This window comes from Lepidochelys kempii, chromosome 7, assembly GCF_965140265.1.
Source record: "Lepidochelys kempii isolate rLepKem1 chromosome 7, rLepKem1.hap2, whole genome shotgun sequence".
NCBI lineage: Eukaryota > Metazoa > Chordata > Testudines > Cheloniidae > Lepidochelys > Lepidochelys kempii.
In genome coordinates this window covers 67,555,965-67,580,260 of record NC_133262.1, presented here as the reverse complement: position 1 = coordinate 67,580,260, position 24,296 = coordinate 67,555,965, and the positions used below count along the sequence as shown (strand labels likewise).

Genomic DNA, 24,296 nt, shown 5'->3' with positions numbered 1-24,296 from the left:
GTGGGGTACAGTAATGTGCACTAAAACCATATACTAATTTGCATTTCTTCTCTGAAGAGCCAAAACCCAGCGTGCCAGGTTTTCCCATCTTCTCAGGTTTCAGCTTGGCATTGCTGAGGTGCTCTGGTTCCCACAGAAGTAGAGACGGTTCAAACTTTCACAGCTCCAACAAGCAATGTACTTAGAGTCCGGAGGCAAAAAAAATGCTGATGGCATTCCAAAAATACAGAAGTGCACGTTTAGTGGCATCCTCTAGATCAGTTTCAACTCCGCTTCTTAACATGTAAGCTTTGTTCTCTCAGTAAAATTGACTGCAGTCCATGGCAGCTAGGGGTGTCAGACATATAAAAGCCAGAATTGCAGGCAGAAGGAATGTTTGCCTGCTAAGCAAGGTCTGCATGAAATTGAGTCTAAAGTCAGATGAGCTTTAACTGAGTATGTTCCTGTTGCAGTTGGTCACAGAGGTGTGAACCAAAGAGGGGGTTATCTCCATGAAGTTTTAGCTGCATATCTCCTTCTGATTTTAAGGGAAGTTGTGGGACAAAAATGCCCCATGCAGCTTGGCAAACGCACTTCAAAATATTGTACATTGTATTGTTTCAGAATACACTGAATGGAGCATTTTGTTCAGGAATGAGTCAAAAATTATTTAGAAATGTGTTTTAATTTTTAATTGACTCCATTTAGCATGTACTTGCAAAATACACAGAAATGATCGTGTGATAACATACATTGTTCAATACTAGGATAGAAATATACTAACTGTAACTGTACTGAATATACCCAGCAGTGGACTCCAATGCAATATTGTGTGAGATAACAGTGCAGTTCTGTGTATGTATGAGAGAAATGCAACAGGTTCCCTAACAATCAGTACATTTTGGGCAGTGGCTTGTGTAGATTGTCCCCAGAGAATGATCAGCAATATCTTGAATGGAGATTCAGGGTTAGTTAAGGAAAATAACTTAAAAAAAAAGAAAATCGGTTAATGCCAATTAAAGCACAGCACATGCAAAAGTTAAGGTTCCTACAGCAAGGTTAACTTGACTGTGTTGTACACTCTATCCAATTTTTGTATGCATGTTGGCCCAGATCCTCAAAGGTATTTAGGCATCTAACTCCCATTGAAATACTATTGAGGATCTGAGTTATTATGATTTAAGCAATAATATATTAAGCTATCCGTTGAACCAAAACAGGAATGGAGAATACTACCTACAATATGTGCTCTGTGGCTGAGTTGTAATATTATATAAACAAATATATCTATGTGCCTGTGTGTTTGTATATCAGTGTATACTTTCAGACCATATTTAGGGGAGGTGGTATGAAATTAGGTCAGTATTGTGTGTAATATCAAAAATAAACCCTGATTCAGGAAAGCACTTAAACACAAGCACTTTACTGGGACTCAAGCCTGCAGTTGAGTGCTTTGTTGAATAGTGATGTACTTAAACCCGTGCTTAAAGTTAAGCATGTACTTAAGTGCTTTGTAGAATCAGGGTCTTATTTTCAAATGCCTTGAATCTGGAATCAGATCCACATATGGCACCCCACTGACTTCAGTGGGAACTCAGTGCAAACTTACGGGTCCAACAGCATGGATCCAGTTGCAGGATCGGGGTACATGTTATAAAACCCCTTCATTTTACCAATCCCTCTAACTGCAATTGATTTTGGTTTTTAAAATGATTAATATACTGTGTAATAGCTGTAGGGTTTGGTGGTTAATTCCTCCCAGTGTCAGCGAAAACAAAAGCTATTTTGAATATGGTACAATGGTTAAAAATATTACTCCGTATTTTAAAATATGTTTTAATTCGGACAGGGGGAAAGATAAAATAATCAGACTTGGACAATATGCAAACCAGTAAATCACATGGTATTTATATTCTTGTTCTTTCTTTTTTATATAATTGCCTAATAAGAAACAGATTTTGTTATGGAGTTTCTTCTACATAATAAAAAAATTACCTAACTTCAGGACTTTTTAATCCTCCCTTATTCTCCTTGTTGCAAACATAACAACATACTGTTTGCTTTTCCTACTGCCATATGAGTTGACGTTATACCATTCTGACAGAAATATAAGCACTTATTTCAGATTACACCTTGAGAGATGACCCAGTCCAGAAGCATAAATCACAACAGGTAGAATCTGATTTTCTAGCACCTCAGATATCCAAAGCTTCTTTTCATTTGAAGTTCCATCTCAATGCATTTGTATCAAACCTGAAATATGATTTTATAAAGCTCTGATTTTACAAAGGTTTTTGGGATCCCTAAAGACTGTTGTAAGATCATGGTTACTGTCGCTTTTTTGGAGCATGTAGAAATAGGGTAATATACCTTTAAATAGTTGTGAGCCATCTAGTGGCGCTCAATGTATTCTATGTTTTTAGAAGCTCCCTGAAACCAGTAAGAGCAGTAGTATGTATGCAGCTAGACACTGTAGGTTTGTGTATATTTAGTAAACCCAATTATTTGGGACCCAGCTGTTTCCGTGTGGTTTCGTCACATTGTCATTGTGCCAAGAGGACAACACTTTCAACTAATCACTTTTTTCCATCTGTTCCTAGACTTGCTCTGAACTAATTTTTTGAATCCAAGTAGCCAAAACAGCTAAACTTCCACTCCAGTCAGGCATCTACTATTCTTTCAAATGCAAAATTCTCACTGATTTCAACAGGACTTTCAATCATAGAATGACTACAGGATTGAGGCCAAAAGCATCACACCTCAATTTAATTTGGATCTCTGTAATTATATCTAACAATGGCAAACATTCAACATAATTAATTTAAAATGATAGGTAATGTGAGAACTTTTTTCTTTGTTCACAGATGGGCATATGCGCACACACATTAATTTGTGTAGAAGCTTCTTGTCCTTGTTATCAAGGTCCTACACAATTCCACCCTAACCTAAATCTCAGATCTTGCCTCTGACCTCACCCTCTACATCTTCCCCAAGACAGGTAATATTCAGTCTTGGGCCAGTAACAGCTATCATATAGACAAAATGTCATGATTTTCTAGTCAGATATCTCTCAGCCCTGCAAGGCTAGAAGTTGGAGACAATACTCACTTTCCAACAGGAAAGATCCAGAAATATTGAAGCTGAATATCAGTCTGGGGGGATGGGGATGTGTAGAAAATCTATTTTAGGTCATTTTTAGAAGGTTTTATTGCTTCCCAGGTGTTATAGTTGGAGTCTCAATTTTTTTTGAAAAATCTACAATATTTGTAAAATGGTATTCCTCCCCAGAGATATAGGTGGCATATACCCAATACATGATGGCACGTTGTGATATAAATATCTTATTGGCATCCATTTGGGATAATCTGGGTAACTCACTCACTGCTTCACCACTCTTGATTTATACAGCTATCCCAAACTCAAGCCAATGAAACAATAAAATCTCTTTACCACATCACACTATCATGTATTAACTGTACTAGTTTTATGTGTACTTTTAAACACACACTCTCTCTCCCTCCCTCCATCCCTCCATGCCCTTCCCTCCCCCCCCACCTACCCCCCAACTTCCGGGAACTCACAAAATGCTTGGGCTTCTGGACTGTTTTAATTCCTTGTTGGGAGAGGAATGAGTGGACGCAGATTCAGGATAGTCTTTCCTAGGCTATATTTATAATTTGATAGTTCCCTTTATTGCTTTGAGCAAGGGTGGATTAACAGCAAAGGCAGTAACAAAGCTAACAGAAATATAGTTCAATCTCAGGGCTCCAGCAAAACAGGTCTGTGTTCAAAACTTCCAGCCAAACCCCTTCTCTGTCTGCTGCTTCTGCCAAGCACTGATTCCAGCTGCTCGGTCTCTGTGTCCCATCACTACCCAAATGCCTGCAAGACCTGTTGTAAGACTACATGCATGGCCTGTCAGGTAAACATCATCCCACGTTTATGGCTTCAGCCATGTGGTTCTGAATGCTGGCCAAAGAATTCTTCTGACCCCTTAGTCGTTGCCAAGCTGTCTAGAACGGTCTTGTCAACAAAGAGGGAACCATTTGAACTCACTACATTGGAAAGGAACTCTCATCATGGAGACAGTATGTAAGACGCCCTGGAAAATATAGGTGGTGGTCTTAATTCCGCGCTCAGGTACTGTAAACACTGAATCATTAATCCCACCCAAGGAGAGTTGAAAGGTACATAAACTTGTGTTTGAATATCTTCCACCACCTTGTTTATATTCTGTGAATATATATGTACGTATATGTAGATGATAGCTATATACATACAGAGGTGTATATATATATTTACATAAATATATATGTACCAGTATAGACACAGGCATAGTGAATAATGACACTTGCAAAGCATTTTGGGATCTAGGGATGAAAATCACTATATCGGCATGATTCAAAGTCATTGCAACTAATAAGAGGAGTATTTCCATGGGCTTTGAATCAGACTCTATAAAAGCTATATACATATTCAGGTCAATGAGAGTGACACTCAGCATATCTGGATTGAGATGCCTAATTTCAGGCACTCAAGTTTAGACATTTTTTCCATATGGACTGACCCACATCAGTTATAAACTGAGCTTAATCCCACACTCTGTCCATTACTTAGTCCACAAGACCATGCTGCCTCATGCTATTGAGCTGTCTCTCCTTGTGATCAGAGATCAAGCTGGCTGCTCTGCAGCAGAGTTGGGTCAGGAGGCAGCCCTCTGGTTGGGAGCTTGTAGTGACCCTCGGACCGTAAGTGGTAACCTGAGCGGTACTGCTCCCTACAACGGTCAACTGATCTGGAGCGTGCCCAAGATTCAAAGGATGTGTGGCTTTTGTTTTTTAACAGACACCAAAGGGCAGCTCTGGGTAGCTGTGATAGGGATGGTGAAGAATCTAATCTTTACAAAAAAGTGACAAGCTGTCAACCCAAGTGGTTGGTGTGTGTCAAGGCTCTTCATAAAAAGAAGAGAAATTTACTTTTGTTTTTAAGCGAAAGATGAGATCCTCCTTTACCTTTATGGTTCCCCAGAATCAGGTCAGGAAGTCAGAGACTGTGAGACCTTAAAACCAGCTCTAGGTCATGGAAACATCAGCTAATTTAAGGCTACAATCATCCACACATATCCTGAAGAAATCCTAAACAATTACATAGACTCAAAGAATCGCAAATTTTTTAAGGCCAGAGGGGATCATCATGATCACCTAGTTTGGCCTTCTGCACATGGCAGGCCACAGAACCTCACCCACCCACTCCAGTAATAGACCCCTAACCTCTGGCCAAGTTACTGAAGTACATGTTGACAATGCATTGGGGTATTTTTAGGGATGATCACAGAAGGATCTCCTTTTGACTTGGTGAATATATGTGTGGCTTACAAACAAATGCACACATTCTTTCTGGCAAATCAGGGATTGCAGCCCTGGGACTGTTATTCAGTCAGGGGATTTGGGGATCAGATACATTATCCCCATGATTCTGCAAACCCTCAAATGCAGAGCAAGGGCTTTCAAAGCTAGCTGGCATAACTCCCCCATCTTCTTGGGTTGGAGACCATAAGTATGGGCATTTGTTGTTACATATGACTGGATTTCACAAGCTGCAGTCCCCAGAATTTGTGAATCACTTAGGATCTGGATCATGCAAGTTCTAGTTAGAAACAAATGGCATTTGAACCACCAGCCCACGTAGTATTTTACTTACACTGGGTAAGTGGACATTCTGTGATATACATTCTACAGGAAGACAACAGACCAAATTCAACCTTGCTGTAACACCATTGACTTCTTTAAGATCAAGGATGATTCTGATCCAGTGCATCTCTATCCAGAAATGAGAGCACTCTTCACCTGTACTGTATGGGAGTATATTAGCATTCTGGCAGAAATTAAAAAGGATTCTCCAGATCTGGTTCTCTCCTCCACACAAGTCTCTGCTATCAAACCTCTATCTTTCTGAGTCTTACATATGGAAAGTTGGGATATTTAAATGTCATACATGTGTTTGTATATAATGTGAAACAAATATCTGGTTTGTAACATAAAGAAATTAGCCCCCTTTTACATCATATAACATCTGAGAGAGGCCAGGTGGATGAGGTAATATATTTTATTGGACCAATTTAGTGATAGAAACAAATTTTTGAGCTTCACAGAGCACTTCTTCAGATCTGGAAAAGGTAAAAAAGAGCTCTGTGAAGCTCAAAAGCTTGTCTCTTCAACGAACAGCCATTGGTCCAATAAAAGATATTACCTCACCCACCTTTCATATCCAGGGACCAACATGGCTACAACAACACTGCAAACAACATATATGGTAAGAAAAAATAACATACACTTTTAATAAAGTGAATTAATTTGTTTTAGTTGTATATGTTATGGACCAGATTCCCAGCTTGTATAAATCAGTGTAGCTTCACTGAGTTAAACATAACGAAGCCAATTCACATCCGCTGAGGATCTGGCCTTATATCTTTAAAATATACTGTAAGCAACCATTTACGTAAGACATTTTTTCCCACATACGTACATCTCTGGAAACAGAGATTAATTCTCAGTTTGTGATCTTGAAAACGCTTATGCACATGTTTAACTAAATACTGTGTTTACAATATCCTGTCCTAAGTTTGCACATTTTAATGCACTGAAACAATATGCAGTTTTCAACCTTAAATTTCATTATTGCATATTAACTCTGTTCCCCTTTCTATCTCAATCATACTGTTTTTGTTTTATGTGATTTGAAATTGGTTCAGGTTTTTTCACATGTATTTGTTTAAATTCTCTGCTTGAAAAAAGCAAATCTTAGTTGATTTGTTTTTTCTCATGGGCTGTTTAACTTTGCACTATGGGTTTTAGAACTGTTTTCAGATTGTTACAAGTTTTGTTATGAAAACGTGCAGATGTCTTGTGTACAATAACTCAGTGCAGTGGTCTGTGATTTTGTAACATCCCTTTCAACACTGGAAACTTAAGCTGGTTGAGGGTCTGAGATATCGAAGAACACTCACTGGTGTCTGCATTTTGAAATTCTGAATAACCTGTGTGTGTTGTGCCTTCAAATCATTTAGCAGCGCAGCACGTAACTCAGACTTCTGTATGCAAGCAGAGAAGGGCCTATTGTGGCCACATGTGATAGCACATTAGTCCAAACAGTCTGTGCTTTCATAGTAAGCTCACGGAGTTCCAGTTTGAAAATTCTGTCTGTAGCAGGGTCCTTGAAATTTGGATTAAGTTTGATATTGTTTTGAGAAAGGATAATGGATCCTAATCCAAGCACATGAGAGTGACTACACAAAGAGAGAGAAAATAAAGAAATCTCCAATCGACCCCTTTGATTTTTATTATGCCACTTTCCTGTGTAACATACGTTTGGATTCTGCGTATGGGTTCCAAAAAGTGCACCAAACCAGCCGAAAACAAACATTTCCTGATGTGCTGTCTCTCAGACAGCCACCTTACTTTCGCTCTGCTAGTGCTATGAACGTTCTTAGTTTGGGGAAATGGAATGTAAACAGATATTAGAAAGGGAAATGGTCTAAAAATAACATACGCCGCTATTTTAGAATTCTATTTTAGAATTCGACGACAGGTCGTTCTAGATCTTCCATTGTTGGTTATGGTGCCTTTTGACTGGAGCTTTAGCCTTACATGTTAGTCTATTTTTATTATACCATACTAGATTAGAGCAAGAGGCTACTTCACAGGCCCATTGTCACTGTCACAGGCCCATTGTCAACCCCAGGATTTCCTTGGGGTTGGTACTGTGGCATCACCCTTCATGGAACTCCCATTCATGTCAGTGGAATAGTGAGTTCTGTAATCACAATTTCATTTCAAAGCCTATTGCCCATTGACTGAGATCAAGTGGGATGGAGATAGGGTGACCATCCGTCCCTTTTTTAAAGGGACACTCCCGTTTTTTGGGTTTTTTTCTTATATAGGCGCCTGTTACTTCCCACCCCTGTCCCGTTTTTTCACAGTTGCTTTCTGGTAACCCTAGATGGAGAGAAAAGGACAGTGTTAAACATAGGCCCTAATATATGCATCATACTTCAATTGATTAAGAATGTCAGCATATGTTAATAAAATACTTGGTTACTATAAACATGCCAAATTAGATTTAAAAAAATCATATACCACAGGCCTGATCCAAATCCCATTGAAGTCAATGGGAGGATTGCCACTGACCTCAGTGAGCTATGGAGCAAGCCACAGGTGCATATCCATTGCACAATTCCTAACACTGTTTACTAACAAAATGATATTTGCTCAGTGTGCAATAAATGTCTTAATAAACCTGAATTAAATATCCAGCTGGGAACTTAAATGTAAGCATTCCCTCTGAAAGGCACAAGGTTTTATTTGGTAGAACTGAGAAGTATCTGTTTTCTCACTCTCCCATAAGGTGACCTATAGACAAAGCAGGAGGAATATTAGGGCAAAACTATAGCTTTTATAACTTCCTTATTAATGTTAATAAGAGAGAGGTCAATATGAGCAAGGTGGAATAGATCCCCCACTGAAAAGCCTGTGGGATGGGGCTGGAAAGAAAAGCAACTCCTCCAAGCAGACTGTTGTTTCATGATGGGGAGAAGGATTGGGGGGTATTGAATTCATTATCAGTATGAACTAATCTGTTTCAAATTAATCACAGCAACATAAAACAAGCACCTTCTATGCAACACGGGCAGGATAAAACATAACACAACTAGCTGCCAGCACCAGAGGAAAAAAATTCCATGGGCTTTTCACCAAATAAGCAGAGGCTTTCTATGTATTTGTATAGACAGTGTGATGTATTTTGGGTTACTTTAATATTTAAATAACTACATTTTCATACCTCCATACTGATATTGTATTGACTCTTTTTCAAGATCTCCTCCTCTATCAGATCAAACTGCCACCAGAGCCGGATTACACCATGACCGTGCCTTTATATATAATGATTAATTACAGTGCAATATTGCAAAAACATAAAAGAGCAGCAAAACCCCATATGCATTATAGCAAAAATGCATATACAGTAAAACCTGCAAAAAAGTGGGTTGAAATTTTTGAGACAAAATATTTTTCCATTGGAAAATGTAGTTTCATTGACATCAACATTTTAAATGTCAATGAAATTTTCCAACAGGAATTTTCCATGGGAAAATGATGACTTCAGCAACATTTTTCAATTTTCCAATTGGGATAGCAAAATGAAAAGTTTTTGTTTTAAATTGACGTTTTTTGGGGAGGGGGAGGAATAACACTTTTCATTTGAAAACAAAGTATCGTTTTGACATGACAAATTGTTTTGTTTCAATCGAAAATGGCAACATTTTTGTTTTGGTGGTTCAGATTAGAAACTTTCTGGAATTTTTCGTTCCATGAAATTTATCAGTATTTTGACACTCTTCTGATTCTAATTTCAGCATTTCTTATTGGATGAAAATTCCAGTTCTGCCCACAAATAAAGAACCCCAATGAGGCTTGGGCTTGGTTCAGATTAGTGTCCTACAGCCTGGCTGTTTAAAAGGCAGGGTTGCCTTTTTAGGGGTGCCAGGTTTGTTCTCTCCCCCCTTTTCAGACTCACCACCCTTCCCAGCATCTTCCTTCTCTCTTCCTCTTCCGTAGTCACTCCCTGTACTGTGCCCCCTGTTTCCTCACTTCACCAGCTGTAGTGTCTCTCCCCTTTCTTCCCTCTACCCGAGTATCTCCCATCTGCATGGTCCTTCTTTCCCTATTGAGTGACATCACCAGGATTTCAACCCCCCACCTCTCCGTGCCTCCTTATCTCTTCCCCTGCAGGCTGGAGCTGCTGCCAAAGCTGAGGGGATGGGGGCGGAATGGACTGGCGCCTTCTCTCCTTCCCTCCTCCTAATGCATAGAGCAGGGAGCTGGGAAACGGGTAGGGAGAGAACAACAAGGAAGCAGCAGAGGAGGCAACACCCCTCTACTTGTCAGCCGTGGAACCAGCAGCTTCTAGTGGCTAGAGCTGACAGCTATTGCTCAAACCTTTTGCTTTCTTTCTGATTTGCCCAGGACAGTCTGGGAGATTCTGGGGAGAGAGACAAAACCCAAACATTCCTCTCTTTCCAGTTATCATCCCATCCCAGTGGGAGTAGACAGCAAAATAAATGAGTCAATCGTACCCCTCCCTCCTGTTGCCCTATCCTCCCTAAGCAATTCAGACTTTAAAGGTAATTCAATCAACCATTTACCTCCCTCCTGATGTCCAATCTATTCAACTAGATTTTGAAATCAGAGGTAGACAGACACTCATCCACCACTCTCCTGACGTTCTGCCACTCTACCTGAATTGTGCCATTGAGAGCCACGCACAATCATTCCCGTCTTGTTTGTCTGAAGCTGCACCACCCTGTCTGGATTATGCCATTAGAGGTAAAAGGAGCCACATATATTTGGATAACCACCACTTTAGCTGTAGCTGTAAAATCCCTGTTAACGATGGACATCAAGCACTAGTACATTAAGTATGAGCTGCATCACGTACTACACGCCATCAATGAAGTATTCCAGGTGATGCTGTCTGGAGTAGAGGTATTACCAGTGCAGTGCGTGTTTGCTCACATGCCAGTCAGCCTTCTTGTAGTTACAGGGGGAGACTCAGGGATGAACAGTTTTTGTTTGAGAGATCATTGTGCATATTAGAAAATAAAGTGTTGGCTCTTGGCTGTGGCACTTCAAGGGCTTGTTTAATGTTCATAGTTTATCATCTTAAAAAGTCACTGTACATACAAAAAAAAAAAAAACCTGGTCATTAGTCCTTGGAACAAGTTTGATTTGGCTGCAGTTTGCTTCTTGCACTGTGAAAGTCACACTTTATAACTTTAAATTAATAGTGTTCCAGAGCAAAGAACTGATTGAAGGTTCTTGGTGCAGCAGCACCACTCAGTGTATACCTTTGAAAAGGACAGTGCCTCTGTACACTTGCTGAAATACATCCTTGAAGACCTGTCAGCCCAGCCATGCTAATCTTCTTGTAAATCCAAGGGCAATAATCTCATGAGAGCAACTCCTTTGCTTGCTCTGACTGATTTTCAACAGAGGCCATTCTTAGTGCTCTGATCTTTCCTTCTAAAATATTTGACACCCTCTTAATAGTATTAAAAGAGTCACTTGTGCCATATTTTTGCTTATATTATGGAAGGTCATTGTGCATAGAGAAGACGGAGTTCTATTTTGTATATAACACAGGGATTCATCCGCTTTGTTTTGTATGAAAAATACAATGCATCTTCCCCAACCTTACAGCACTTACACTTTGAGTACAGAATGAATTCTGTGCAAATTGACCACTCTGTTAATTGGTTTGAGCTAATTAATGATCTGTCTTCCATCCAAGGATCTCACAAGAATTAATTAATTAATGTAACTTCACAGCACTCCTATGGACGAGAGATGTATGGTTATCCTTATTTTACAGATAGGTAACAGAGGCACAGAACAGTTTAGTGATTTGTCTACTCACCAAATGAAAGTGCTTGGAATAGAATACTGATTCCAGTCCTGTGCTTTAACTACTGGACTATGTTTCCTGTTTGCATATTTAGTGAATGAAACTTTGGCAACAGGTCTGTCTGTATCTTCAAATTCCAGAAAGCAATGCTTAATATTCTCATAAACATCCTTTCCTGGATCCCTAGTAGCAAAAATACACTAAGCAAAGCTACTAATCAAGCTTAAATTATAATCATACTGAGAAGTTATATAATCTTTTCATTAGCCTTTAATACTAGGTACTGGAATCAAAACTGATGTATTGTTAATGAAATATTGTAGTTTAAAAAGCTATTACCAAGGTTCATAGGTCCAAAACTGGGCCTACCTTTTCTTCCCAGATCTAGTATTTCCCTCTGTACTTCTCCCCCGCCCTTCCAGAAGAGAGAAGCTACAGTGTTCTTTTGGTAATTAAAGAAAAGAAGGGAAAGAATTTTATACTAGACACTAATCAATGCCAGTTTAATAGCTAACACACCAGAAACTTGGGATGGACTACTGATTAAAATGTTAGGGAGTTTTACCATCATTATTGAACATTCTGGGGGTAATTCATTCTTGATTTATGAATCAATTCTTAAGCTATGGTTCTTGATTTTCTATTAAACTGTTATGCACCTTTTGTTTCTACTCACTTTCTGACTAGCAAAATCTGAATAAGAGTTTGGAAAATTCTGCTGAGATCTTCATTTCCATTAAACAGAATTCAGTAGACGATAGACTTTTTTAAAAAACACATTACAAGTTATAAGGAATAGCCATATTTTAACTAGACTTGGACTTTTGGATCTCAGCTGGGTTCAGAGCAGAATCAGAATTTTCCCCAGGTTCAGGGGCTTCAGATGCAAAGCATCAGTTTGAAGCTCACTGTTAATTTTAACCCATGTTGCAGGTGTCCCTACAAAGAAATCAATGAAACTCAGCAATGGCCCAGCCAGTCAATATTGCCACTTTAGCATGTGTATCTACCCACTTATGCAACAGTTCAAATGGTGCAATGTCAGGCAGCAAAGTAAGAGGCCCAAACTCAAGCCGCGATTCAGTCTTTCACCCTCACAAATATTTGTAGCATGGGTTTCTAATCCTGCCACAGCACAGGGAGATGGACTACACAACCTCAAGGTCCTTTCCAGCCCTACATTTCTATGATTCTGTGATCTGCTCAGTCTGCTTTGCATGGGTAGGTGACAGTTGAAATGGTCATATAAAAGTCATATACATATTCCTGTCCCATGCAATCACTACATGGGTTGGGAAGATTGGTGAAACAGTCAGGCTGATTCTTGGTAATCACATACATCGATGCAAAGTGGACGTAAAAATGCAACCATTTTGATTCGGTAGCATTTTACTCTCACTTTGCACTGTTGCAAATGACTACACAAGGCACATGACAATGGAGAATCAGGCCCGGTATTTTTCACTTTGTCTTACTACATGTTACATAGCATTGCTGTGTAATAGCTGCTTCATTTCAGCGCAGAGGTGGTCGCATGGATGTGACGAGTGAAGTGTTCTCTGTGTGCATGTATGTAAAATAGCATGTCATGAGTTTTTAAAAATTGGCTTTTTGGAATCTGTGATTGAAAGGTTCTGTCTATTTTTTGTTAGCATTATTATTGATATGCCTGGCCTTGATACGATGGACTGTAGTGGTTTCCTCTGCTCCCATCGGTATAACTGCCATGGATGCATGCACACTATGCTGAGGTGCAGATCTTTGGGAAATGCTTCCTTCTGAAATGCATAGTGTAAAGAGTTGTTAGGCCTGAACCCCACACTGAGCTTTTCTCCAATATCTATCATTTGACCTGGTTTCTTCGGTGGGGCTTTTTGGTTTGGGGTTTTGGTTCCTTATTCTAGACCTGTTTCACCTTTTAAATCTAGAGTGAAGTTTTTGTTCTTTCCTCTTTCTCAGTGTGCTTCAGCTTGTGGCTCAGTCAGAAGCACACCCAAATCTCCCCCCACAGGCTGACGCGTGTCTTTAGAAAATGGATCTCTCTTGATAAATGGCATAGTCAAAGGTGATGTGTTTGTTTGGGGGGGAGGGACAGATGAATGTTGTATATCTGCAAGCATCAAAGTGGTTGACTAATTAACAAAAGATAAGATATAACAAAAGACGAGAAGGATTGCACAGAGGGAATGTTTGCATAGCATCACATATAGGCCTGACACAAAGCCCCTGTTTATATTGACATTTCTGTTATTCAGTAACTAAAAGGTTATGGTGATTAGCAATACTGTGACTAAAACAGCCACTCATGCTGCTGCCCATGACACTTTTAATTGCACAAATCCACCCTATTTATGATACTCATTGGTATCATTACCATCCAACTCGGAGGCAGCAAGCTATAGCCCTAGTTTGGCGGATTAGTTCCTTTCATACTGTATTGAATCCATTTCTGTAGGAGACGGGAGTTTGTAGCTTCAGACTTGAAAGGTGCTGCTATTAATGTGAAACTGTGGCAAAGGCTTTTTAACAGTGACGATAATAAATAAATAATGTAATCTGCTTTGGAGCAATCTGGGGGACTGTATCCAAAACGGGCATAAATGGGAGCAGCTATGAGGACGATTAGCAGGACCTGCATCACTTTATGGCTGGGCTGAATTTGGCCCATACTTTTATGGCTGTGTTTGCTGACTGGGTGGGGGTAGGGAGGGGATAAGCCAGTTTCTTCAGTGCTAAAAGACTTAATTCTCATCTGCTCTGGTCTGAGCTCCCATTCCTGATTCAGCACGCATGAGACTGCTAATGAAATCCAGATGTCAGACAAAAAACCCAATAAGCTCTCCCACCCATCTGGTGGCTCAGGTTTCTTGGAGATTGAGGCGGGGTGGCGGGGGGGGGGGGGGGGAAGAGAATCAGGAGAGATTCCTAGAACAGCTGAAACTTTAGATTCCAGTATTCAAATAGTTTTCAAGGAGAAGGAGCAGCTGGGGGAGGGGGCGGAGGTAGGCTGACAGCAAATCAAGATTTCCCCACAAGGCAGGGGGACAGGAAACAGAAGGAGGATGGTCCTTAGTTCATGTTATGAACCCTAATAGGCACACAGTGCCCACTCCTTTTTGTTACTTAGTTTCTCTTGGGAAAGGGAAGTTTGGAAGTGTTGTAGCGTGTTAGTTGCCAGAGTCCTGGAAAATTATAGTGAGCATCACAGATGGCAATTTTGAGTCAGAAATAAAGGCGCAACATGAAGTAAACTAGTCCAACTATAAAACTGGCAGCATGGCTCTTTTCTTCCTTCATTTTGCTGGATGTGGGCCTGGATGCACAAACATGCTTTATACTCTACTATATTTCATTCCTGGAATGTTTGAAACTGTCACATCTTAAGCACAGCTGTGAGAAAAGTCCAGAAAATGTTGTACCAAAACTTTGGTAATGAAGTGAGGGGGAAGAATGGGGGAATTTTCTTCCATTTTGGGGAGGGAGGGGAAGAATGAAGAAAAATACATTTTACTTTAGTTTGGTGTGAAGCCACCACTTAACACAAAGGAAGTGGGAGAAGACACCTTTTAGGAAGGGGCAGCAGCTTCACACAGACAGTAGGTGGGTAATTAAAATGGAAAGCTTTGCTTTTGACTTTGTGCTGACTTTGGGATGGGTTTCCAAACAGGCTCCAACAGAACTTCAAGATACAGATCTTCATAGGTATACCTCCGGCACATGGGGCCTGATTCTTTATTTCAGTGGAGCTCTACTCGCTGCAGAAATATGCCAAAAGTTACTTTATGCTGCCTTTAGAGTCTCTGTACTCTGGAGCTAGTGAGAGGCTGATTCATATCCTGATGCAATTGAAAGATGTCTCAGGGCTGCTTAGACTTCATCCTGGCTTCCGAAAGCCACCATTCTGATAGCTGAGAATAGCCAGAGTGCAGCAGAGCTCTGACCAACCCGATGGCCTCTTACTGGGTGAGATTGGTAGAGAGGTTGGCAGAGTTGTTATTCCAGGTCTTTCCTGGCTGGAGAATCCTCCTCTACAAGGATATTTCCCAGAAAGCCGGGTAAGCCAGCCTTATGGTGCCTTTGCTTCAGGAGGAGAATTGTATGTATAGCGCTGTATTTTTTTGTGGGGTTTATTTTTTTTAGTGTGAGAAAAGGCGGGTCAAAGAAATGCCCTTTGCACATGGCGTGGAAGATGTTGATGTTCATGACAGTCCACAGTTCATTCCCCAGTCTTGACCAGCCCCCAGCTAAACTTAGTCTCCTATACCAATGAGCTTTACCCTGCTGGTAGGAAGTTCCATTGTGCCTGAGGAGCAGAGTTGTTGACCACTGTGCGCTCCCCTTTAGCTATGTTAGGCCCAGGGCCTTGAAGCTAAGGACCAAGACTTTGAACTTGACTGTGGGAAGCCAGTGTAAAGATCAGAGGCCAGGTCTGATGTGTTCATGGTAGACCATGTTGCTGAGGAGATGCACTGCAGCATTCTGTAGGAGCTGGAGTTTCTGAGGGCTGATGGCTTCCTGCCCAGGTATATTACATTGCTGCAGTTCAGAGAGAACATAACAGTGTATAAGGCCAGGTCACTGACTGCAGGGATGGAACAGAGTATCTTACCCCATTAGAGGTGGTAGAAAGTGTTACTTGTGAATGCTGCCAGATGAGAGCTTAGGGTTGGGGAGAAATCCAGGAGCACTTTTAAAACTATGGACTTGAATTGACCAATGGTGGGGGGTGTACCTTCAATCAAAGGAGACTGCACTGGGGCTGCAGTCTCTTCAAAGAGCCTTTCTCTGCCCACCAGCATCATCTCTGACTTGCTTGGGTTTAGCTTCAATCAGCCGTTCTTCATCTGAGCTGGTAGTTTATGGTGAAGAAGAGGTAGATTTGGGTCTCATCTGCATATTGGTGGCACTTGGGTCCATGTTGTCTGACCGGTTTGTCTAGTGGTTTCATGCCAATGTCAAATCCTTTAGGGACTCTGCGAGTGATGGGGCTAGCGGTGGAGGCGTGATGTCCTGTCATTACTTGTTGGGTGTATGACGCGGACCATTTTAGTACATTCCCTTGGAACACTGCCACCTCTCTCAGGAGGAACAGCAGTATCTCATGAGTATCTCTCTCACAAGCACTTCGTGGGTGTCTTCTCCCTCTGCTCCCAAACCTCCTCCCATGTACACCCCGTATACGTTTGGTTGTTGTGTAGGTTCAAGATCAGAAGCTGGTGGAGATAAGAGTGAGAGAAGTGTGAGGAATGAGGGGAGACAGAGATGCTGAGAGAAAGCTGCTGCTGACCAATGGCTCAGCACTAGTGTTAATTCCGTGTGTGCCTGAAGCCAGAAGATGCAGACAGGTCTGTGTGTAACATTCATTCCCCTGCCCTACACAGCTACTTTTAGAGCAGTAGTTTGAGTGCACAAGCTTAAGTCCATTGACTGGGGCTGGGAAGCTCACTCCCGTGGGCTCGAAAATGCTCTTTAGACATACCCTAAATGTACTGCAAAGCAGGCAAAAAACATGACTCACATTACCAGATGGATGGATACTCTTTCTCCTGGACCAGGGTAGGGTCTGGGGGAGACGGTCTCCAGGTCAAGCCAAGGGGCTGGCAGAATTCAGCCTCTTTATATAGCTGATATGGGAACTTTTCTCAAGGCATCTAGTGAATCTTAGATCTTCTGGGAGATGCTCCTGACATGTTGGGTATAACCTGAGGAAATACACAACTGACCTTAGGTAAAGTTATTACCCAAGGGGAAGTTTGGCTACCACAAATTCCACTTTCCCTGTCTCCCATGTGGATTAAAAAATGCCACGACCACTCAGTTTTAACTTTTAAGTCATAACAGCTGCACTGGGGTTTGCATTTTAACAGCCTTCCTGTCTATTCGACTCCTGCCAGAAAAAAGTGCGTATGCTGCAGTTTTCACATTGCAGGCACCCAGTTTTCGACTAGTTCTTCATTTTAAATGGAATCGCAGGGTTAGGATTTCTGAAGTCTACTCCTCCATCACACCTGCTTCTCCTCCCTTTCGTCTGCCTTCTACTGGTGTTACCTCAGAACCTTCCCCACTGCCGGAGTTTTCACAAAGCTGTCTCTGTTCAGCCTTGACCTGGTAGACTGACAGATCTCACAGCTGTTTCATGGGATAGTGTATATAGGGACAGTTTTATTTAAGTCAATGACGGTGCATCTGTTTACACCACCTGAGGATCTTGCCCACAATAACTATTTGCATTACAAATAGAAAGAAAGTTCGAGGCTACTCCTTCACTGAATGGGAGTCCTTAGCTAGCATGATGTTTTGCCTTTATTTTTTATTGTGGTTTAGCCGTTACCCAGCTTCACCACTGCACAGAGGGCTATGTCCTAATGATGCTGTATGTATATTGTTTGTGAAGTGCTTTGAGATTGCATGTGGAAAGCGCTGAATAAATGTAAAGTATGAATACTACTTCTATGAATCAAACCTTCTACAAAATTGTGCAACTAATATGTTAATTTTATATCAGTTAAAAATGGCTACTTAAAATCAAATCTATTTTATTTTTTGGGTGGGGCAAAAAAGCCTTACTTTGTCTTGTACATTCTGACCCATTGCTACATGAAGCATAGCCATGGCAACACGGTTGTGGCTGACACCAGGGATCAAAACAGGGGGACCTCCACAGCTAAAAATGCATAAGTTGCTACAGCTTGAGCTAAAGAGCCAGACTCCTAACCTGAGAGCTGGAACTGACTCCTATTTTTTGTTGATGTGACCCAGAGAAGGATGTCTACCGCATACTGAGTGCATTACAGGAGCAGGGTCAGTGATTGGTGCTCTATCCCTTTTCAGACATTTCCCCACCCATTCTATTTGTGATTTATATTTTACTTAAGTGGAGGTGGCAGGCTCAGTGTGAATTAATTGAGAGTGTTTTCTCTAGCCAGTAGTCTGCTAACAGGACTGGTTTGTGCCTTACTGTGGCTGCTGCTCAGTATCATCTTTCCATAGGAAGCTAATGATCCAACCAGCGGACCAAATTCGGTGATGAACCCTGGTCTTGTGCCGCCTGAGGCATGCTGCACATATGCCAAATAGTAGTGAAATAAAGAAAAAACGTTGCCTCAACACTAAAATGTTCCGAACCGTGTTAAATTTCTGCTTTAGGATTTGCTAGCCCCCCAAAAATCTTCTTTGGGGAGCAAGAAAGGCACCCATTACATCCAGTTCTGGTCTGTTTATGAATCAGGGAATGGTTAATATTTGGCGCTGAACAAATCATCATTGACAAAACTTAAAATTGCCTGTTACAGGATCTTTTAAAGATGCAGTATCTTAAAGTTACTATGAGAAAGATTCAAAGGTGTTCTGGCTCTTTTCTTTTCAAAAGTTATGAATGTTAAGTTGTGATTTACAGTAACATCAGTAAACCTCTTTGCACTCCATTATTTAAAATGCTGATAACCTGCCCTTGGTGATAGGACTCGGGCTTATATAAGCTGCTAGTAACAATATACCCCCGCAAGGTTTAACCAGGAGAGTCAGTGAAAAAATGTATTTTCCACAAAAGAGTTTGAATGAGACATTGTAAATCACTACTTAACATTCACACCTTTTGAAAAGAGCCAGAACACCTTTGAACCTTTCTCATCATAACTTTAAGATACTGCATCTTTAAAAAATCCTGCAACAGGCAATTTTAGGATTTGTCAATGATGATGTAATGCTCGTAACTTGATAGTCCAAGGAAGAGTGTTGGTGGGTTGAGTTTCTCTGGAATTAGAATTCTCTCTTCCCCACACACACCTGTCTTGCTAATGCAGTTTCAATCAAGTTGAGTAGACTTAGGGGGAAATCCTGGCCCCTCTGAAGTCAAAGGCAAAGCTCCCATTAACTTCGATGGAGCCAGGATTTCTTAGGGCCTGATCCTGCAAACACTTACACACCTGAGTAACTTCAAACACATGAGTAGCCTCAATGAACTAAATGTCAACACACACTGGTGTTATTTTTCTACCTTGCCTCTAGTCTCTAAAATATTCCTTTCAACTTTGTATCTTAATGAATGGTAGTTTAAAGGGAGTCAAAAGTTCTGAGGAGTGGGCATTGGGGACTGGTTACAGTAATTGTATTTTGAGTGTTGCTTTTCTTTTCCATCCTCCTTTTGGTTACAAAGTGCTATTTGACTTCTCTCCCTTCTCATTTCTCCTCCCACTTCCCAACTTCTCTTTTAACTAACACTGTTCTACCATACAGAAAAATGCCAAGAGAAAGAGTAAAGCCTTTTAAACTCCTGGAGTTTTTTCTCACCCCTCATTCAAGTCAGCTCTTCAACCAGTCCAGTTGAAGAACGTTATACAATCTTAGAGCCTCTTTGTGGCTTATATAGATCTGGTTGTCTCGGTGTGGTTAAGCCTGAACCCTCTACAGGGATTCCTCTCACAGTTTCCCCTTCCTGGAGGACTGCCTCTTTGTGCCCAAAATAGTCATGGACTCTGGAGTCATGACTTCAGCAACTGTGTGTGGGATTACAATTCCCTGTGGTGTGTCACTGACTATGGCAGTCTCGGGGGTGGGAGGCACCTTTTGGGAATTCCTGCCTGCAGGAACACGGGTCAGTTGCAGAATGTGCTCTCCCCATCAACCTGTGCAGTTGGCCGAATGTGCTCCTCCATCAACAAAAAGGCAAGTGTCAACAAACAGGGGGGACGACCCACAGTAGCTAGCCCCTGACAAAGCTATTCAGTTCTGCTTGTGTTTGAAATCACACTGGCTCTCTCTGTGAGCTATGTACCTTTAGAGGACAACTCTTGGGCAGCTAGGCTTGGTCTTCAGAAACTCTTGCCTGGAGAAAGGAGTCTGAAGCCTTCAATATTTCCTTACCTGGGAGTGCGCTCACTTGGTTTTCCCCTACAATAACTGGTTTGCAAAGGGATGGCTGATTAAAGCATTTGCAGTTACGTGTCATCATCTGGCACTTGTTCTGTTCACTCTCCAGACAGGCAGAGACAGGTCATCCAGATTCTTGATTAGGAGCAGATCCTGGTAAAAGAGATACACACACAGACAGGGAGACTCCCAAGGATCCTGTGGTCTGGAAGCATGGGGTATTGGGTAAGACAGGAGATTGTAAATCACCTCCACCTTATCCTCACCCGTCTTTTTCAGTGTTCTCATCAGTAGGGGAACATCATGTATACCACTTGTCTTTCCCTGGGTGGCCTGTCTCTGTCTGCCTAGAAAGTGAAAGGGACAAGTTAATAGCTAACTAGTTTTCCTAGAAGTGGAAGCTCTTAACAAACCACATACCTGTCCGACAAGGCTCATTTTTTTCAGGGTGCTCTGACCATCTCTTCTTGTCGAAAAAGGCTGAATACTGAGGTCATTTGCTACAGGGCAGCCATGTTTTATCTATTTAAAGCTTTGTTTCCTATCACAAGACGGGCCTCTTTCCCATCTTTCCTTTACAGTTAGATCCTTCTGAATTCTACCACGGCTGCAGTAGCTTTTGCCAGATGCATTGTACAAGCAGCTGGGTATGGTAAATCCTTTTCCTTTTGTGGTTTTCTGCTTTTCCCACCCTGCGTCTCTTCCGTCCCTCCCTCATAGTGGGGTGTCACCGAGGGAGTATTTTTCTGTATTACTTTTCTGGAGTTTCCACAGTATGCATCCGATGAAGTGAGCTGTAGCTCACGAAAGCTCATGCTCAAATAAATTGGTTAGTCTCTAAGATGCCACAAGTACTCCTTTTCTTTTTGCGAATACAGACTAACACGGCTGTTACTCTGAAACTTTTCTGGAGTTGAGGATGCTGGGGGAGAACTCAGATTTCAGGGCATTGGGTGGAGCATGACCTAATGTATACCGGAGTGACTGACAAGTCTTTTGCTTCCTGGAAGGAGGAGTCATAGCAGCACGCTGTAAGTAACAGGAAAGATGGAGAAGAGGAGAAAATAACAGCAACAAAATTCACCAGTAAGTTACTCACCCTCCTTGGAGAAATCTACTCCAAGTCTCTTTTGAAACCCTGTCTCTCATGTGGCTCAACAATTTGCTAATGGCTCGTGGAACTGGACCCTTGTGTGCAACTGTAGGCTCCCCTGCTGGTGAACTTTTTGAAAGCTACAGCAGCCCTTCTGTTTTGTAGGCTAAATACATTTATTAGCCATCTTTATAAAATACAGTCTCTGTCTGTCTCTCCCCCTCTCCCTGCTCCAAAGTAATCTCCTATTTAAGATCTGCACCACTTCCTGTTTTGATGATCCACCCTCAGAAGTTAATGGGACCGGACTACCGGAGCACTTCTAGAGAGCTTGGGCGGACAGAGATATACTGTCCCTCACACAGACCATTTCATCAGTAAGTCAATAGGAATTTAAAATAATTCTGGGTCCTCAGCTCTCAATGAAGTGGACCCTAGGTGTCTTCCTCTCTTCCCTTTAGTTTGCAGGTGTTCTATCAGCAACAAAACAAGATGGGAGATGACTGCAGCTCTAGAGACAGGAGTCTTAGAGTAAGATTGCACTACAGAGAATTGTTGAAGTCTTTGGTGCCCTGCATAGTGGGCACAGTATTTCAGGCGATTTGGCAAAGCTGTGTCACCAGGTTCATTAACCTGTGATTAAACTACTCATGTGGTCTTACAAGAACAAAAAAGATGATTTCATTATGATTACCTGCCTTTAATGACATGTTTCTATATTTTGTTACTCTCTGAAATATTAAATATCAGAAACAGAGTAGGCAGAGTTCCTTCTTAGTCCACTTTAAAGAAATAAGTGTCCTAAGAAAATATAATTGTTTCAAAAGCACACATTTTCATAAATCTTGCATGATTTTTGACTGTTAGGATTAGGATCGGTCATTGTTAAAGTAAACAAAAACTTTAATAGCTGTATGACATCAGAATTTCAACTTCAACTGCACTATCTTACAGCCCAGGTCTGTTTATACTTCCAGTGACAGGCCCAAGTGGTTAAAATCTAAATTAAGAAAATAGACGACACCCAAGGAAAAGGGGGGCGGGGAGAGAGGAAAAGGCAAGGGTGGGGGTGGGGAGAGAGCATATTGACTAAACTTCCTTAAAAAGGAAATCAAAAATTAAGAGTAAGAGAGGGGTTTCCTGCCAGCTGTGGTGATTTATATAAAGGGGATGTAGCCTTCCTTGCAGTTTGCTGATCTAAGAGTCAGAGAACTTCCCTTTGGTCTAGTTCGACAGCCGAGATAGGTCAAATTTGTATGCAGGTCAGTCTCCCCCTGAGGTACTTCTGTACAAAACATAAAATTTCGTGGAAGTGAAATTTGACTATAAAACTTTTGTTTGATATTGAAAAAAAGTGCTCTCTGGTGGCCACGGGAAATAAGATGATGGTCTCAGTCCAGTTCCTAGTGGGCAGGTGTCCACATCACAGATGCCACTCTCATGACTGGCACAAACTGATACCCTTATTGGCAGCCTCAATAGAGAGCCAAACATGGAACTGGGTCACAAAGACCCTCACACTTATAAGGGATGTCCAGCCATGCCAACAGGCTGGTGTGGGGAAGTTTGCAGTACCACAACCTGGGCTGTACCTGTTATGTGGATCAAGACAGAGCTTTACATCATTCCTGCACGTGCCAGTCTCTAATTGGCAGCACAGCTGGGTATCATGTTACATTGTTGGAGGATGAAGGATTGATGCTATCACATCTTTCTGGGAGGTGTATCTGAAATCTCAGATACATTAGACATGAGGTCAGAGCATAGCAGCAGCACTACCAGGAAGGTGGACTCCTAAGTGCACTGGATATTTTGGGATAGCAGTGGGTGTCCAAAAGGATGGGTATGTTCGATATTTGACCATCTAGTTTGTTATCACTGGAAAGGAAATCCACTTGGTTCACAGATAACAGTGCGACAGGCCCATTGAAACAATCTCTCCATCCAAACGATGCTAGCTCAACCAGTACATCCCTCCCATACTTGTGGCATCCAGCCACAGAGCTTGATAGCAAGAATAAGTCCCATAGCAGCTGAGAGGAGAGAGATTATGAAAGACATAACTGTGTTCTGTTTAATCCATCAAAGGGAAATCTTATTTGTTACTGGCTTGGAGAAACTCTGCAGCTTTTTAGCAGGATCTAATGAAAAACATGGAGGTAACTGGGTGCCACATTGGCAAACTGAAGGAAATGAAGGATCACACATAATTTGTGTCCTGTTGCAGGGAAACTCCTCGTTATGTGGAAGTGCACCTTGGGGAGACTATTACGATGATTAGTTATTTGTATTACAGTAGCACTTAGAGTCCTGAACCAAGATCTAGGACCCATTGTACTAAACACCGTCAATATACATACTTACGAAAGTCCTGGCCCTAAAGCGTTTGTAATCTCAATAAACTAGACAAATAAAGGATGGGAGAGCGGGTCCCTATTTTACATAATGGGAACTGAGACACACAGCAATTAAATACTTGCCCATGATACCATGAGACATCTGCAGCAAAGCCAAGGGATTGAACCCAGATCTCAGGAGTCCTAGTCTTAGCCTTAACCACAAGATCATCCTTCCCGTCGACAGATCCCTGTCAACAATGCTTTAGCTAGCTACTTGAATAAAAGTGGAACTTTACATCTTTGGGTCTATCTGGGCTGCCCCTCTGTTGAGGAGATCTGCAGGCCACAGAATAGAACTTCTTCTGGCTGCCTTTAGCCCTCTAACTGATCTTTGAATTCCACTCACATATCAAAGCGTAGTAAGTTGGGTTTTACTGCAGTAGTTATGGGACAGATATACCCCTAAGGAAGATAATCCCATTTACTATTCAGTGAAGATAGTTCCAGTTGTGTCCCATTCAGCTATTGTTTCTTGCACTGTCACATATTTGCCATAG

The 24,296-nt window shown here is 41.5% G+C and overlaps 1 protein-coding gene and 1 long non-coding RNA gene across 4 annotated transcripts in view; one reads left to right on the top strand and one right to left on the bottom strand.

The window, feature by feature from the left end:
• Nucleotides 1-24,296, bottom strand: part of LOC140914709 (uncharacterized) — a 149,623-nt gene that overhangs the window by 11,559 nt on the left and 113,768 nt on the right. The window lies entirely within an intron of this gene.
• ZCCHC24 (zinc finger CCHC-type containing 24) overlaps nucleotides 1-24,296 on the top strand; it is a 154,719-nt gene that overhangs the window by 25,784 nt on the left and 104,639 nt on the right. The window lies entirely within an intron of this gene.